Source organism: Poecilia formosa, unplaced genomic scaffold (genome assembly GCF_000485575.1).
Source record: "Poecilia formosa unplaced genomic scaffold, Poecilia_formosa-5.1.2 Scaffold56, whole genome shotgun sequence".
NCBI classification, from domain to species: Eukaryota; Metazoa; Chordata; class Actinopteri; order Cyprinodontiformes; family Poeciliidae; genus Poecilia; species Poecilia formosa.
In genome coordinates, this window is record NW_006799995.1 from 1723956 (window position 1) to 1742332 (window position 18377).

The 18377-nt window shown below is 36.9% G+C and overlaps 1 long non-coding RNA gene across 1 annotated transcript in view; it reads left to right on the forward strand.

Annotated features, from left to right (window-relative positions):
* The window catches only part of LOC103138965 (uncharacterized), a 42012-nt gene that overhangs the window by 6748 nt on the left and 16887 nt on the right, over positions 1–18377 (forward strand). The window contains exon 2 of the long non-coding RNA XR_476351.2: positions 10608–10677. This is a non-coding gene — a long non-coding RNA (uncharacterized LOC103138965). The remainder of the gene's footprint in view (positions 1–10607; positions 10678–18377) is intronic.

An 18377-nucleotide genomic window follows, 5' to 3' on the forward strand; every position in this document is an offset into this window, starting at 1 on the left:
TGTTTTTAAGTCAGAAAACATTGTTGTGACAGAGTTATTCAGCTAAACTTTGGGTTCATTTTGCCTGATGATATAATCTAGGAAGGCCAGCTCCTAGATTATCGGAGCAGCAAATACTAAAATATAATAAATCTTCATAAATAAAAGATCATGTGTTTTGCTACATCCCTGTAATGTCCTCACATATTCAGGTAGTTTAATCCAGCCAGCCATTCATCTCCAACATGCAATCCCTATCAAAGTATTTTAAACTGTTCATGCTATCTGTTGTGCCTATTATGTACTTTGTGCGTGGTGACCGTCGCTTACTGCAGTGGTGTCCAAAAGTTTCATCACTCACAGAACAATGCAGAAATGTACTGACTTCAGAAAACATCATTTGTATTTTTGAATAAAAAGTAAGTGCTTCAGCACTTAAGAAAACTTTTGACCAAGTAACTTTTATTTGTAGTTGAGTAAGGTTTGACCATGAGTATCAATACACTTAAGTACTAGAGTTGAGTACTTTGTCCACCACTTCTAACATAACAGGACTAAAAATGCCACCACCTTTGTCTTTTTGTGCCCACTCTAATTGTGCAGTTGATGACAAAACTGATCTTTTATACATCATCACTGCTGGTCAGCATGCTTCCTGAAATACAACCCAATTGTTTCTCTGAGCTTGGCTTGGTGTTTAACATATTTGTAAATGATAGGTATATATGTAATATCTTATACTATTTTGAAATTCATAAATATACTTCTATATTGGTTTAAAAACTACACTGATGTAATGATGCCTTTAAACTTATTCAATTACCTATTCTATCCCAGTGGATACTTTTATACTCTGTATTGTTGCTGTCCTGGTGTAGCAGACATTTTAGGCAGACAATCTGAGTTGAATTACGTCATAATCCTGATGGACTGTAAAAAAAATTACCTTTTACATTTTGGTTTTTGCTCTTTAAGAAATGATATACATGCCTGTCCATGCTTTATATTCACCAGGCTTGGGGAAAATTTCCCCTCTATCAAAATTGACTCAATTGGCTTGCTGTTGTCATCGTGAGATGAATGCATGTTTGTGTGTGTGTGTGTGCTCGCGCGCACTGAAGGCTGGCTCTCCCCGTGTGGGCATCAAGGGACAAAGTAGTCTTTATGCAGTGTGCCGAGCTCCAAGGCAGAAACGTTGTTGAGCAGTAAAACATTCTGTAACCAAAACCACATGTTTCAGAGTGTACAACAGACAAACACAGGCAGCCTCTGCAGCTCCACATCAGGAATTGGTACTCTATCATCAAGGGCTCCATTTTAACTCCAGCGCAACACTCGTTCAGCATTGTGCATTTTATAGGAATCAGGAAAATAAAATCAAAAACACATTGCCGCCGCTGCATCCGATGGTTGTGTACATGTGGGGGTTAGAGAACGAAAAGTATTATAATTTTTTTAAAATTGAATACTTTGTCATGTAATTTAACAAATTTTATAGTGGGTTAATTGCTTTTTTAAAATCAGATTTAAAATATATATAAAGAATAGCTCCATATTTTAAACAAAAGCTGATCAGCTAACTCAGTGCTAATATTAACATGAACAGCTGACTTTCAGCAAGTCAACAACACATCCCTCAGACACCAAATTGGAATTTGTCAAACGTTTACCAGTTATTTATGTATTATCATTAGTGCAGCATAATATTAGGAAAATGTGATATGCAGTGACACTGGTGAATTGTACTAAGTCTGTTGTAAATGATTATTTTAGGAGTTGAGTGCTCTATCAATTATCCTGCCGATTAATCGAGAAATCAAATAAAAATTTGATAAAGTATTGATCAGTTCTGCCATAACAGTTTTAATATGGGATATCAACACCGACCCAATTTTTAATTTTTGCGCATCCCTAATAATTACTTTTTTGTAGTTCAGAAAATGATCCTGCACAATTACAGCTCAATTTTTAAGTTAACACAGACCAAAATTACACAAACAATGTATATACAATTTAATAATAAAGAAGTAGGCTCACAAGTATGCTTATAAAAAATGCCTATACACCAGTTTTTAGTTTATGTATTCATCTTCAGTCAATTTATTGAGTAAACACTCACTTTGCTCTGCCATTCATAGTTTTTGTGTCCATGTGCTTTGTCACAAAAATATATATGGCAGAATATACTGCTACGGTACTCTACGTCACCCATTTTTGCAACTGGAATGGTATGAAATTAGTTTTTCTGGTTCAGCTGTAAACGCTAAGCATCAGATACAGCACAGCAGTATCCGCTTCACTTGTATAAATTCACCCACCACGCATTAGCAGCATCTACGGGAGACGAAAGGCTGTCGTACTCCATGCATCATGCCAGTCATTTTATGGATGTCTGTTGGTCCCCTGAAAAACAATAAATTGATTGATGACATTATCTATCATCAATCAATATGCAACGAACTTGAAAATTGGATGATATGCTGCTAGCCCTTAGCATTCGTCAACGACTCATAGGCGGAAGTGAGAATCTTGCGCAACATAAATAATCACCCGGAAACACAGTGCGCTAAACAGTAAAATATAATTTAACAAAGCTTCGAGGCAGATAATTTGCCTCAAGGAATTTTTATAATCGACGTACTCAAATTACTAAAGTAGTTATTACAGTCTTAAATGTTACAATAACATAACTCGTGATAAATAAGCAAAGATGCAAACATTACATAATGTCGTTCCGCTGTGGTTCTATTGCAAACACTGACCACAGAGAATAAGTGGTTATTACAGACTTTGCCGACAACAAAAGAAAGCTCCAATCACTCTGCAGTAGCTATCCTCAGTGAGAAGTGAGAGCTGCTGTGAGCCCTTACCCACCTGCAGTCAGAGTAGAGAAGAGACACAGTGCAGTCCGTGTCCACATGGCAAATAAATCATGCAAAGCTAAAAAATGCTATGATCAATACTCCAGCTTCCAGCTTCTGACTCGCCATGGTGACACGTGTCTGAGTGAGATGGTTTTATATTCGAATAATGACTCTCCATTGGGGGCTGTGATGTAGACATCAAACAAGCTGTACTGTTGCAAACGATAGAAAAATGTCATTGCAAACGCCACCGTTCACCCAAAGAGGACACCACTGAAATAGTTTTAGTTTTAGACAGAAATGTCACAATTTGGACAAAATAATAAAGATAGCAGCATTGTTAAGGCTCAACTCACAGTACAAAAATGTTCATGGGGTTTAGTTACTCTTTAAATAATCAGCTAATTGCAGTAAAAGCAGTTGTTCCTGATAAGCTTATTGGGTAAAGTGATAATGATAAACTGTATATAATGTAGGTCAAGTAATGGACAGGATAATGAATGGACAGAATACCGGCTTGTTATTTCTTACGAATAAGCAAAGTGGATTTAACCATCAATATTTCAGGTAATATTTCATATTTAAAGTTTAGGGACATGTTTTATATTTTATGGTTATTATATAATTCATTTTTATTTTATATTGTGTGCTTTCTGTGATTCATGTTTTGATACATCTTTCATTAATGTGTCATTAGCACAAAATGATTCAAATATTCTAGCATGTTTGTGCAATCACTTACACAATTTCTGATTTATTTTTTTTATCTTAATCTCAAAACATTTATGAGAAAAAAAGGCACTATAAAAGAGTGACATAGTTCCAAAGCCTTTAATAATGTTATGCAGTTTCTGAATGCTTCTCCACATGCGGCGTTGCTTATTGTGGTAAATGCGGACATCTCCAAAAACATAGCCCAAAACATTATTCTTTATAGCCGTTTCGCGCATTGAAGCCAGTACGTTGTTCTAACTTTAATACTGGCGGTTGTTACCACAGCTACAGTGTTTATTTAACAATGACTCTCCAAATTTTTTGGAAACTTGTAATTTATGGCGTTTTCCTTTTTATAAACCTTCAGGCTGGAGTAGCTGTTCATTCCTGTTGCTCTGTGTTATGTTTCAATTTTTCTGACATCCTAAAGTTTTACAAGACTTTTTCGCAGACCGCTTACTGAATCTAAACTGTACCAACATATGCTGGCTGAATATTTCTCTTAACCCCACAACCTTCCTTAACTGGAACATGCAGCTTGCTCTGTCTTTAAGAGTTTGAAGAGTTTGCTTTGGCTTTTAAACTGCTGCGGGCTGGCCAGGGAGGTCACTTCTAATTTAAGGACAGTGTGCCACATTAGCCATGCAAGTTAAGGCTGAACTCTTGACCCATATCCAGTGCCCCAGTTTTTCTCTGCTTCTTCTAATTTTCACTTAAACTTCATTGAATATGCTCCGTTTTACTGAAAACAAAACAGCTACATCACTTACAAACTATAGTCTTCTGGATTTTATGAAATTGTTGGGTTGATATAGAACTTGATTTTTTGTTTGGGAGTCTCTGTTTATTTTTAGTCCAATTTACTGTGCATATGCTTTGTGACAGGGCTATTTCTAAACTTAAACTTCCAAGTTCAACAAATATTGTCACGAAAAAGGTCAACTTGGTTCAGTTGTATGACCAGGTTAAAAGTCAATTAAATACATTTGATCCCAGTCATTTAAAACTGCAGTCGGGTTCAGGTTATTAATTCAATTTGTCTCTGGCATGTGACAATGTATGAGTTGGTTGTGGATTTATATATTGCCATGCTATTTTAATCTTTGCTATATTCAACAGTTATTTATTTTATGTCTTCTTTGTAACGTTTTTTATTGTACAAGATTTTGTTTGTTTACTGATGTTCAATTGTGTTTCACAGAAAGATATGGTGTTGTTAAAGAAAAAAAAAAGTATTGTATCAATGACTTTACCTTCAACACTGAGACAGAAGCTGCCTGTAAAGGGGGTTACATTATATATGGGTTTTTCAGGAAAATGTTTACATGCTACTGAGGTAAACTAGATTTTAGAAAGTCTGTACCCAGCTAAAAGTAACATAGCGATAGCTAGTATTCTGTACATTGAGCCAATACGCCTCTCAGGCATCAATTATAATCTCAGACCTCACCCAGTGTTTGCAAAAAATATAGCAATACTTTGAAAGGAATTAATCACCAAAAACTTTGGACCATTTCAAAGTGTGCGTTTCGCCAGAAGACTTTATGTGTAATCTGTCTCATGACTAAAACTTAACAAATCCACCATCAGCTCCTCATTCTGCAACATTTTGCTTTGGCCTCATCTGGCCCTTTAGTGAAGGGCCAGACAACGGTAATGCGAACATCGCGACCAAGCTTACCATCTGTGGTTGTTATTGACAGGATTTTTGTGGCACTCTGTGTCATAAAGCTTTTCATGTCTTAATAACAAATAAGTTTGTGGTTTTCCGTTTTAATTTGAAGAACAAACCAGATGACTTGTAATTTATGAAATTAAATGAACAATGAAGGTGGATCGTGACAGATTTGATCCTCTTTATCTATAAAATTTGTCTATGTGCACTCACAGCTCCAAGTGCATCCTCATTTATCTGGTGTATTTGGTTTTATTCAGTTTGATCTTTCAAAGTTACATTAAGAATAATTTGGGACTGAGGAATAATAATTATCCTCATTCAATTAATAAAACTCAGTTGTGTCCAAGTCTTAATGCACTTTTTTTGATTAGTTATATTAATTTGAGCACCTCTGTCCAAATTGTTAAAAATGCATATATATTCTTTAATTCCTTTTTTTTTGATTTGATAGATTATATATAAAATTTTCATTGTTAAATTTCTATTTCTGTCAGATTAAGGGATTAGTGACCATAAAAAGAGCTCAATTGATCTGACCAAACATTAAAGATTTTAAGAAATAATATTATAAAATAAAATTTTGAGAGAGAAATTTGTATTTTCCCCCGCTTCTCCACAGTTTTAACGTCGTGCAAAGCTCTAAATGACCATGAACTTTTATAGTTTGTTGGCCAGTGTAATTAATTTGTGATTGCCATTATGTCTTTACCCTCTGCAGCTTAGATCCATAAGTGCTGCAGTTGTGTGTCAAGGGCCATGTTTGTATTATTGCTGATCCTCTGAGAGCCCATTGTTTGAAGACCTCACAGGTTCCACCTAATGTAATTGGCCACGGATGTCTTGGCTCAAGACTTTCTTCAGGCTTTGAGGATTGACAGAGCTGTCCTGGACTTGAAAAGTAACTTGTCCAAATACAGCCTTGTTTAATTATAGGAGGGGGATGCATGCATATCATTGTGCAAAATCCCTCAAGCTCAATAAATGCCCAGTCTAACTCATGTCAGGCTAGACATTTAATTCCACTTCCAAAAGAATCTCTATGCAAATAGGAACAGGATTTGGCTCTCCTCTTCACCTTATCCCAAAGCGCTTAAATGCCACACTCTCCTCAATTCACCTTCAGTTTGCCAGTGACATACCTCCCAGAGGCTCTCCGTCCAATGTAAACACATGGGGCTTCTTCCTTGCTAATACAGTGTGCTTTGCTTTAGCTCTTCCTCCACACCCTCTACCCCCAAGCCAATCCCTGACCACCACAGCCTCCACCTCGGTATTCCGATTTGCCAATCCCAATCTAATTTATGGGATATTTTGTAGGTAACTGTATACGGCGGCAGGGGAGATAACATCTCCAGGCCCCTGTCAAGGACAGGAACTCAGCAGTATGTGCTTAATAACATAAACTGCTGAAAAGGTCCTGGGCCAGTGCATTGGCAGAGGAGCAGGCCAGGCAGATGGATGGAGAGCAGAGAGAGGGGACCCAGTGTTCTGGGGTGGGGTGAGGGTAATTGAGACCATGTGAGCCTCCCCAGTGGAAGGATTAGAGAAGAAACGGAACTCTCCATACCTCAAAATCGCTTTCAATTAGATGCGCCAAGAGCGAGGGTACGAGAGTGACGGGGAACCTAGGAGACCAGCATCGTCCAGAATAGAACAGGAAGGTGACACATGACATAGTTAAAGTTGTGCTTCTTCATGGTCCATGCAAAGGTTTGACCTGTTGGACCAGGAGATAAAAGCGTCATTATGATAAAAAAAAAACATAAAAATCTTTAGTTCAATCCAACCACACCTGTGATAGTATTCATATATGTAAACCATCAGTGTGCTTTATAACTTCAATTTGAATACATGTTTGTTACATTTTGCAAGAAGCAAAGTGATTTATTTATTTTTTTTAAAAAACAGTTTTTCCCACTGGTAGAATGATGGTTAGAATAGATTCACTGATCAGAAGTTTTGAGCTAACGTCTCATCCTTATTTTTTTCAATAGCTAATTCCTGCTGATACAGACATTTAATTCGGAATTATTATAAGAAGACATTAAAACTTCATTCAGTATATGTTTTTCTTGCTTTCCTGCTGGGTACAGTCATTAATTCCTTACATTAGGAGCAGTCATAGTAAATGGAATGGAAAATGAACTGAACTTAAAATGCGCTTTTCCAGTCATAATGACTACACTTTACAGTAAAACTACAATCACTCATTCACACTCACAAACACACGCGCACACCCATTTATTGATACGCAGATTGGTAGGCAACTTGGGGTTAAATGCTCTGCCCAGAAGCACATTGACTTGTGTCTGGAGGAAGCTGTCGTGGGACTGGGCAGTTATTTTTGTGATTAGTATGGCGAGAAGCTCTTGCATCGCAAAGTTGCAATGTTTATGTCTGTATCGTAGAGAATTTGGATTAAGAAATCTGCCAGCTCTTCCAACTAACAGATTGTTAAAACTTTGCTGTACTTCATTTGCCCATCTTGTTATTCACTGAAAGTCTTTGGTTCTTCTGTTGCACCTGATTGAGCCACACACAGGTTTCAAAATGTTGCAGAAAATACATATATTTTCCTTATTGGATAACTTTTTATATCTTTGACTAAACACCTTACTGGAATTGGCAATGGCTTACGTAGAGTGCTGTTGACAGTCTGATGTGCTTGCACTTCCAACTTCTCACCCTTTTTGATAAGGAAAAAAATAATAAATTAAGTCATACACTTTTGAGTTAACAATGAGGAGAATGATATATGCTTTGTAAGTTATAGTCTGCATTTTACATATGTGGTCATGAAAATAAAACGATTTATTTTTTTAATTATTGAGAAAAGGGCAGGTTTTTATAAGGTTTTTCTTCTTCCTGCTCCTTTTCACAATGAATTGTTACAAGGCAATGTTTTTGTACAGTGGTGATGTAATGTATTTTTTTGAGTGAATAAACTGATTGATTGATTGATTGATTGATTGATTGCTGAAACAGTTTCCAAGTATTTCCACTGCAGAGACACTGAAGTCGATTAAAAACAAAACTGAAAAAGAGTGTTCTGATAAGTATTGTCGTTGCTAATCAGAAATGGTTTAGTGCAACCAAGTGTAGGACACTTGTTTTGAGCTATTTTCCCCTTGACAAAGTAGAGAAGTTGGATTTATGACATTGTTGTAATGTGGTCAGTTAAAAGTCTTCAGTGGGACACGTATATTTCATCAGGTTTTAAGAACCCCATTCTCGTACTTTTTCTTCTTAAATCAAAGCTATATTTTAACAAAACAGGTGTAACTTGCATAGAAACCTTTCCCTTTCAGCTTTGACACATAAGTGCACCAACCACTGGGCATGCAGCCCTCTGCGTGCACTCAGGCTTTTACCTCAGTGTGTTTCACAGCCTTAGTGTTTCCATTTAATGAACCGAAGCTGGCCCTCCAAACATCATAGCTGTAACACATTAGTACTGTTGATGGTGAATGTTGCAAGTCGACACGTTATAGCCTGACATTGGGTTAGCCAGTTTCCTGACTGTTTTGCCAAAAAACATACATTATTTAGTATTTATTATGAAACTGAGGAGCTTAAATTAAAAAAGGTTTGGGGAACATTCGCAAAGAGGGAAACATTGGATATATGAGCACATGTGACCACCTTAAAGCACGGTAAAAAGCTCTTCAAAAACAAATTAAATAACCTAAGCTTAAATAACCAATTAACCTAACAGTCATGTTTTGGACTGTATCCACATAATTTCAACATATTTCCATATGAAATTCTTAAAACATGTACTTTATTTTTTGTCCATTAATATGAAGAATTAAGAGATAGTTTCTAGTTTGTTTTATTCATAAACTTTCCACTATCCTTTGAAATGGTCTGAATCATATAGTTAGTGTCCATTTTATCATTAATAGTTAGATCTACACAATGTAACTTTTAACCTCTCCTCCCAACATCAGTGCAGAATTGTAATTGCTTTTTTGCAACATTTGATTCAATAATTTACTCCATGTTCCATGCATTCAGACTCCTAAATGCCAGTGATACTTTTCAGATGGATGTATGCACACCGTACTGATATTTTTAGTGACAGAGATTCTAAAGCTGGCGAAAAAAGTTAGAGAAATTGCGATTATGGAAAAGAGTAAACAAAATTATATTTCATATCGTTTAGATGCAACAACAGCAAGATGAGCAGATGTTTTCCTGGTCCCTATCATTAAGCAAGCTTTGATTTCCAAGTCTTCTGTTAACACATTGTAATAATAACATTGTTTTGCCTTGTAAAAAACACCATTTTACATCATTTAAAACAAAGCCTCTTCCACCAGGTCCAGACCTTTGTTACACATTAAAGGAGCTCTAAGCTCCACACTTTCTGCTTTTAGCGGTTGGAAAATGAGAAAAAAGAAAAATACAAGCCAGCATGGTTTGTATTGTGTACACTTCTTCCAGGGCAATGTTTCATTCATCAACAAGAGAATGGCAGAAATTACAAAAAAGCCTTTGCATCAACAGGCTACAAGGAAGTTGCTGTTCACATTTAAACAAAGTGACTTTTTTTCCCCTTGATTCTCATTAAATAGTGACAGCATGAGTGTCCAAAAGTTGAAACATTCCTGTAGAGATTTGGAGGTCGTGGCACCGAAATAATCAAGCAAACTAATATATTTCTACAATATTTATGGACAGTACATTATTATATTTTAATTGTATGGCATTTATTGTACTTATTTTATTTAGAAGCACTTTTTGACATTTTTGTCAAAAAGTGGCCTGTTAAAAAAAGTCCGCAATTTTTTATTTTTTATTTTTTTCCCTGGCAGGAAAAAATAAAGTAAAAATAGAGCATTGCTATGGAGACTTAGAGAATGGTTGCCTTCAGTCTAATCATTACAAGAAGCTCAAGCTGCTGCTTCTCATACGCTCCACAACTCTTGTTGTGGTTGTGCATTTGTGCAGCTGGTTTAGACCAAAAACTCCTCACTCTGTCGCCTCTGGCTACACAGTTCACATAAGCACAGCAGCTAATCATTAGTAATGTGAGAAAGCCTGCCTAAGTTCACGGCTGTTTTATTTGAATATTGTTGATAACTTGTTTAATTGCATTGTTGCGAGGCTAGAGGGCTCCTGACCCACGTATTTAGAGCAAGGATCTTTCCTTTCACCGTTGTTCAGCTGCATGGTCATGGCTGATTTATGATGCTCTCAGTTTTGTTTTGTTTTTTTTAATTACTCGTTATTAGAATTAGCAGCAGATTAAGAACTCAAACCAATTAATAAGAGAAAAATGTATGTACAAAATGTTTTGTGTTTAATGTCCTAAGATTTTTTTAGCTATTTTATTTTATCTAAAATAAATTTGTGTTTTCTTTTCCTAGTAAAGAACACAGACTGAGGAGCACTAAGTCCAGTGGGTTAAAGGCCAGAGTCATTGTCAGCCACTATGAGGTAATTATGTGTTTGTGTTTATAGTGTGTTGACTCCACCACTCTGTCTCTCTTCCTCTGCACTCCATCTTTCTGCCTGCCTGCACCCCTCCTTCCTCCTCTCCCTTTTCCCCCTCTGTTCTTTGCACAAGTCGTCTCCCTCTGGGAAGAGGTGCCTGAGATGTTGGTTGAGCCATACATCTCTGTCAAAATCTCTATGAATAAATTAACCTTTTAAAGATTAGTCCACCCTAATACCTCAGGGTTTTTTAAACAGAGGAGCAGAGACCCTGCCTGCCCCCACCCATTCTACGCCAAGCCTCACCAACTTGGTGTTAATGCTGGAACGAGAACTTTTAAAGGCACAGACTTTTTTTTTTAAATTTTATTTATTTTTTTACACCTAATAGTGACTATGGTCAACTTTAATTGTCTTTAATTCCTTAATTTTTACTTTGCTTTACGAATTGCAGTGTGGTTTATTTATGAATTGAATTATTGGACTATACATTTTCTGCATTTAAAATGAATCTCTGAATTCTTATCCAGAGATATAAGAAAAATTGATAATGTAATTTGAGATTTCTGTGTTTGCCTTTCAAAATCTCATCCCAGATATTTATTTTCTTCCTCGTAAATAGTCCTCTCACCAGTTTTGGAATTCAAATCATTATAATTATTAAGTGCTTGAGAAAACGGGATCCAGAGCCTCAAATATCTGACAACATAACCAGTAATATACTCAAATAAATTATTAACAGTTTCATTTCTTTTGTCTTTTTCTTGAATAGAAATTATACTGGAATATACTGGAATACCAGAACCTGCGGTTAAGCAACTAAAAGAACAAAAGAAATTTAAGTTACATGACAGGAGACTTTGTCAGCCAATGTTATTAAACAGAGTCAGGATTTTGTTAGAGGAACGTCTTGGTGGGACACCTCCGTTAGAGATTGTACAATATGAATTTAGCTTGACTTTTATAGTTGTGGCACTATCAAAACAAAAAATTGCATGAGTGCGTGCGTTTATCAAAACAACTTTGACTTTCTGTATTTTGTGGTTGTTCAATTTTACTGTGGTTATCGACTGTGCAATGCATGTTTAAAGAGCAACGAATAAGAAAATATCGCTGGAAGACCCATCTCCGCTCCGCTGACTTGATGGTAATGAGAGGGTTAAAAGTGCCAGCAGTTAAAATTGTGGTCTAAATGGAAATCTTTCAAGCATTTTCTTCTGCTAATGAAACTTTTACAACATGTGAATAAGAACATCTGTTTGAATAGAAGCTAATATAAAATAAAGTTTATATAAGCAAAGACAACAGGAAAGGATAAACCAAGGCAAGGACTTGGTCTATATCCCAATTCATGGATGTCATCATAACATACGTATATAGTTTTATAAATGCTATTTCAGATAAATTATAATGAATGAGCAAAAATGTGCCATGGTAAAGAAGCTGAGAAACTTATTGAAAAATGTTTTGGTGGTCAAATGTGAACATGAATCGATTCATTTTAACCTACTTGAACTAAGAGTTCAGAACTATTTCTTGCTAAGGATGAACTGGCAGAACATTATAGAACAAGAATAGATATGATGAGTTCTGGTTTCTCAGGGTCTTTGATGCAGATTGTTTGAAAATTCCTCCATAAAGACTTCAAGCCGATAGCTGGGATCAGATCAGGACGTAAAAGTACAGATAGAGTTAATGAAACAACTTAACTTATCTATCTTTAACCTGAATGCTAAAGTTAATTTACTAATTATGCAGAGCTGCACATAACTAATTTGTGATAAAACTATTTTCTAAATCAAAAATTGTCTTTGACAAGAAAACTTCAATCAGATTTGACACTAAAATGAACAGAAAAGCCAGAAATAACTGAAAATTTAGTAAAAACGTCCTTGTTGAAATGGCTATATAATTTGTATCATTTAAGTTACTCTAGCTAAAGCTCAGAAGTGTTGTTTTTTTTTGACTGACATATTGTCAAAGACAAACTGCTCACGTGAAATATTATTTATTTTTTTTAGCAGCTCACTGGTTTAAAATATTACCCATGTATACAAATCAGATTTCATAGCAATGCAAGAGCTACAATTTAATTCAGTTGCAAATGTTCACGTGTGTTTCCTGCATTTAGCTGTAAATGAAGCTCACGTGTAGGTAGGAAACATTTACAGAACTTAAGTTCATGCACCATGCACAGGAATGTTTCCTATATCGTATGTTTTTTTTATTTTATATTAAACAAAATTGTCAAATATTTGACGTAAACTTAACAACTGAAGATATATAATATATACAGTACAGTGGTCTTTTGTTTGCAGTTGGGCCAACTCTCTCTACCTTGATTTTTAATTTTTTATTTTTTTTCCAAACAAATCCAGATAATTTTGAAGACCAGTTTCAAGCTGAAATTCCCTGGAAAATAAACTGTTTTCGACGGCAAGAATATGACATGTATTGGCCGTGTCGCAGGTTTTGGGTTTCACTCTAGGGGCAGGCAGAGACGTCTCCTGGACTTCCTGAGCTATAACTTGTGCCAACTCATGTACCAGAGAACTTGACGTCCCCTCCTCCTCCATTTTTGATGAGAGAAGCAGGGAGAGGTGGGGGTCAGCGATGAAGCAGTGAAGGACAAGAGTTGCTCCTTTCCTAGTGGTCCTTTGTCTCCCCTGTTCGACCTCATCACTCAATCTTCGTTTAGACCCTGACATGTTTTAACCCAGCACTCCTGGACTAATTTATGTATGTAAAGACAAGCTTGGTGAAGTGCAGCTTTCAGGAAAAGGCCACTGCCTGAGCCATTGACCCACGCTGTGGCAGTCTGGCTAATTTAATTTCTTTTGAGAGGAGGAGGGGATCCACTAACCATGGAAAGAAAAAAAGTGCCATCTTGGAAAATTTTGGGGCACACACGTGATTGTTTAGTGTTTTGATGAAAAGGTTTGTTGACCTTTCCTATGAATCTGCAGCAGCTGACAAAATGGGACTTTCTGATATAGTACACAAGCTTGCATTAGGAAGGCCAGCGCTGCAGACCACTGCTCAATTATCTAAGGCCTTCAGACAAGTCCAGAGAGGTCTTGAGATTTATGGCCTGAGTTCCCACGTCTAATGGTGAAGTAGAAGTCATTAACTTCTGGAAAGTGAGGCTGTCTCCCGTACTCATGATCCATATGTCCCCCTGCATTTTTGTGTCTGCACAAGCTTAGTCTTAGTGCCTGCTCAGCAATGACTAAAGCCGCTTTAAAGAACTGATGATGTAGACAAAATAGATTTTTTTTTAACAGTTGCATTTGCATGATAATGTTACACGTAGAGCCACGCAAAAATATTTACACCCTTCGTACCTTTTCAAGTTTTGTCATATTAAAACAACAAACTTATTTGTACTTTATGTATCAATTGGTACACTTTTTTTATCTAAAAAAGTGTGCTGTGCATTTGTACTTTGCCTCATGTTCTTATTTTTCAAAACTAGTGCAACCGATGAGTTTTGATCGGACAAAAACTGAACTTTCTGGCCAACATACTAAACATCATGTATTTGCTGTTTTCCTAGTGATGTCACGCTCTTCAGAATGCGGCCCACTCTGCCATGACAAACGCCAAACCAACCTGTGCTCCGGTAAAGCTAGTCAAAAAACAGATAGCTTGTAACCTCATATCGCTTTTATGTCGTTGATTTCACCTTAAAATTTGTCATAGGATGCTGTGTGGTTGGCTGCACAAACTGACAAGGATGCAAACCAGACTTTTCATTTTATTGCAGAACTTTTAATGAGGAAAGTCACGGCAGCGATGGTTAGCAGCCGTCAATCATAATGACTGGCAGTCCTTGGCGTAATAGTGGATTTGTAGTGAACATTTTATACAAGGTAAGACGATTAATGTTCATATACTTTGTAAGTTAGTATGATTAGTAAGATGCAATCAAATATTGCGTCATGGAGAAGGTACATGTCTAAACATTAGTAAGTGTGGAGAAATTGCTCCATCATTATGTAGCCTAGCATGTACAGAAAAAAAACTGGTTGGCTTCTAGTCTTGTACGTTTTTAAGTCTGCTCTGGTGGAAAGGGAAATACTATTATTACTTATTGTCCAGGAGGAAAACAACAATCAACTTGCAGTCAGATTACCAGTAGAATTACTTAAGTGAAATCATAATGTATTTTATAATGGGGAAAGTCTATGTCCAAACGTAAATATCCATCTCCATCCAGTCTCACAGAGCTAAAGCCATTATGCAATAAAGAATTGGCACATTCAAAGTTGGCAGTTTTAACTGCATCAAAAAGCAAAATATGTTTTAGATGTTTATTTGTAAAAAAAAAAACAAATTTGAAAGTATTTATATTTTTTTCTGTTTGCTTGACAATTTGACCTTGTTGTGTTGGTCTATCATGCACATCTCAATAAATCATTGAAACGTTTGTGGTTTTAATTTGAGAAAATTAAAAATAAACCTCGAATACTTTTGCAAGACACTGAACTGATTAACATATATGTCAACATTGAGGACAGTTGCAGCTTTTTTGTTTTTGTTTGTTTGTTCATCATATCAACTATCATATCACATCATATCATCATATCAACTATCATATCACATATCACAGTAGCATATCCAGCGGGAGACAAGTTCTTTCTCCTCTCAGTAGGAGGCTCCAAAGATCATAAAATGCTACTGAACAGGAGAGCACAGCCCATCTTTTGGTGCATTGCCATGGTCCCTACATAGCTGCACTAAGGGCCAGTCCACATATGGAAATGCTTGATTTGATATAGTGTCATTTTACTTGGCAGAAATGAGTATATGCATGTGCTCCCCCTTTTCCGCACCCAGACGCCACCACTACTATAATCCGGAGAGCTTGAAATGTGACCCAAGGTTACTACCAGTGTTGTTAAGAATGAACATGTTTCCTATTTGATGTGTCCACTTACACAATGAAACTGAAGATATTCATTTAGCCTAAGAATCTGTGCCTGTGTACCTAAGTGGAGGATGTTGGACAGGAGCATTGCCTAAGAGCATTGATTATGTGAGCAATATGTTTTGTAAATGGCAGGGGTGTAAAAATACATCCAGCTAAGGCAATAATACACAATGCTGGGTTTTCAAGTCAAGACTTTCATAAAATATTTAGTGGGCAAACAAAGTATCCCAATTTCTGTGTTTTTATAAAAAAAAAAAAAAAACATTTCAAGGATCTGCAATTAGGGTTTCATCATTCTGTTTTAGAGTTTGAACTGGAGATGATCAAATTCAGGCCAGACCTGCTGAAAAAATGAACCACTCTTTAGTTTTGCGTAGATCGAAAACGGGAAGCAGCAACTTAAGCATCATTAGTAGCTAATGCTACTAATCACAACGGTATTATCACAGTGCTTACAAATAATTAATGAAACAATTCTGTCATTCTGAACACTTATAAAGGAAAATTAGCGGTAAACTTCAGTGCACTCCAATAATCTCCTTAAAACAAAATATATAATTGAATTGAACTTTAAAAATTATATTGCTGTATACAAGATTGGGGAAAAAAACAGTTGTTTTAACTAAACAAACTTTTTTGGCATTTCAGCATGATGAGTGAAATATTGCATGCATCTACATAGTTGACAACAACTCACACTTAATTTACCAGATAGAAACACCTACTGAAAGTAACTGGATATTGCTTTGCAAGAAGAAGAAAAAACACTTTTAAGAGATCTGCAATGCCTTTTTATGAACTCCAAATTTCAAATAGTGATTACCAGTGTTCACATAGAATCACAGAACCAAAATATTATTTTAACTTAAAACGTTAATTCCTAATTCATGGAAACATGCTCAGTCTTTATCAGTTTTAGTGTCACCTTTTCAGACTTCAAACTGTAATTATTAAATGCAAACCTTGCAGCATCAGCAGCTCTTAAATCCCAAAGTCAAGTTGTACTTTTGTTTTAACCTTGAACCAGTAGCAATTTTTTTTTTCTATGAACACCATCCTGGGCAAGCTCCTCCTCCTGCAACCTGATCCCTTGAGGTCTCCACCAATAGCCAGGCTTGCTGCTCATACTTTCCATAATAATGTTTTACTGTACTTACTATAAATATTGCCCTTAAAAAAAAGAGCTGTTTTTTTTCTAGTCATGCTCTACTTGAGAGATACTTCCCATGCTCGTCTCTTACCAAAAGTGAAAAACTAAGACATTGGAAAGGTTTGGTGAATCTTAAGTTGGATTTAAGACTGAAGACGCAAAGAAGTAGTTAATAAAGTAACCAATAACAGTTGTCTTAATTTGGATGCAAATGGCAACCCTGGGCCATAGTGCCCTGGGCATAGAGTCATTCTGCTCATATCCAAAACCATGTCTTGAACTGTCTTCTCAAACTTTAGAAACAAAAGATATGTGTTTGAATCTGAGATCCATACAATACAGTTAGCTTAGACACTAACCAAATCTGCTGAAGACCAGCACAGAAAGCAAGGATTACAGTGATATGATGTCAGACATAAAACCTTAAAAATAATAGTGCCGGTTGTGATTTCCTGAGGTTTCCCAGAAGGTTTTTTTTGTTGTTGTTTTGTTTTTCCTCCAAGCCTCTGGTAGCAAACGTCATTGCGTCAAGAAAACTTTGTTTTTCCCCGTTTGCAAGCCACTAGCTGTTGTGGAAAAAGGATTCCTGCTCCAAGTGGTAAAGTAACCACAGCTTTTCAGCTTCTGTGTACAGCCCGCCTGCTGAGATGTAAGCAAGGGGGCCAGTCATAACATAACAAAACAACAGCAAGTTGGCTCAACATGCGGGGTTGTTAATGCGGAGACCAACATTTCACTTAAACATGACTTGTTTCAGGGAGAATTTTGTTTGCAGATTGTTTTTTTTTTTCATTATTGGCAAAGCTTCCTGGCATTTATCTGAAATATGTAGTTTTTAAAAGAAACCAAGTCCAAATTTACTTCCACCTATAAAGAGAATCTGTAGTTAGAGAAGACATCTTCCCCTAAGAATGTGTCAGAATAAATCCAGTACGACTACGAAAGGAAAGACTTTTCCTGTGTGAGATGTCATGGGGAAAAGCAAGCAGAGCACCTATTTGTTAGCGTTGTACAAAGGGAACTCGAGTTCCTCCTAACTGAACAAATGGACCTGTCTTTAGCGAGAGCGAAGACAAAGGCATTCTCACTTTCAACACCCACACCGCCGCAGCCCCAACGTCAGCCCCTGGCTAAAGACCAGTAAAACTGTTCAAATGTTTCCTCCACCCCAGAGTCTGGACTAGTTCCCCTTAATCTCGCACTAGTTGAGACCTCAAGAGTCTGTCACCTTTCCTGTCACGCTCGGCTGCCTGCAGCCCATTGGCCGGCAGCAGATTTATTTCTCCCTGTCAGGGCCAATAGCGAGCCGATGTGGCTCAGCCCACTGTTTAGTTACAGTGACAAACATGCTGATTAGAGAGGCCCCGATGATGGATGGCTCCTCGCCAAAGAGCAGTCCAAGTTTTTAGCGGGTCATAATGGGCGTGACACTGCACAGCCCCACTCTCTGTTTCTCCCTTTTTCTCCATCCTCCCCTGGCAGATAGACCCCCTACCCCCCACAGGTCATTCTGAAAAGGTCAGGAGTTAACGGGCGAGCCTTTGCCTACTGCCGGTACATCAAAATGACCCTGTTTGGAGTCATATTTGTAGACGCTCCATCATCATCATGGCTGCTGCG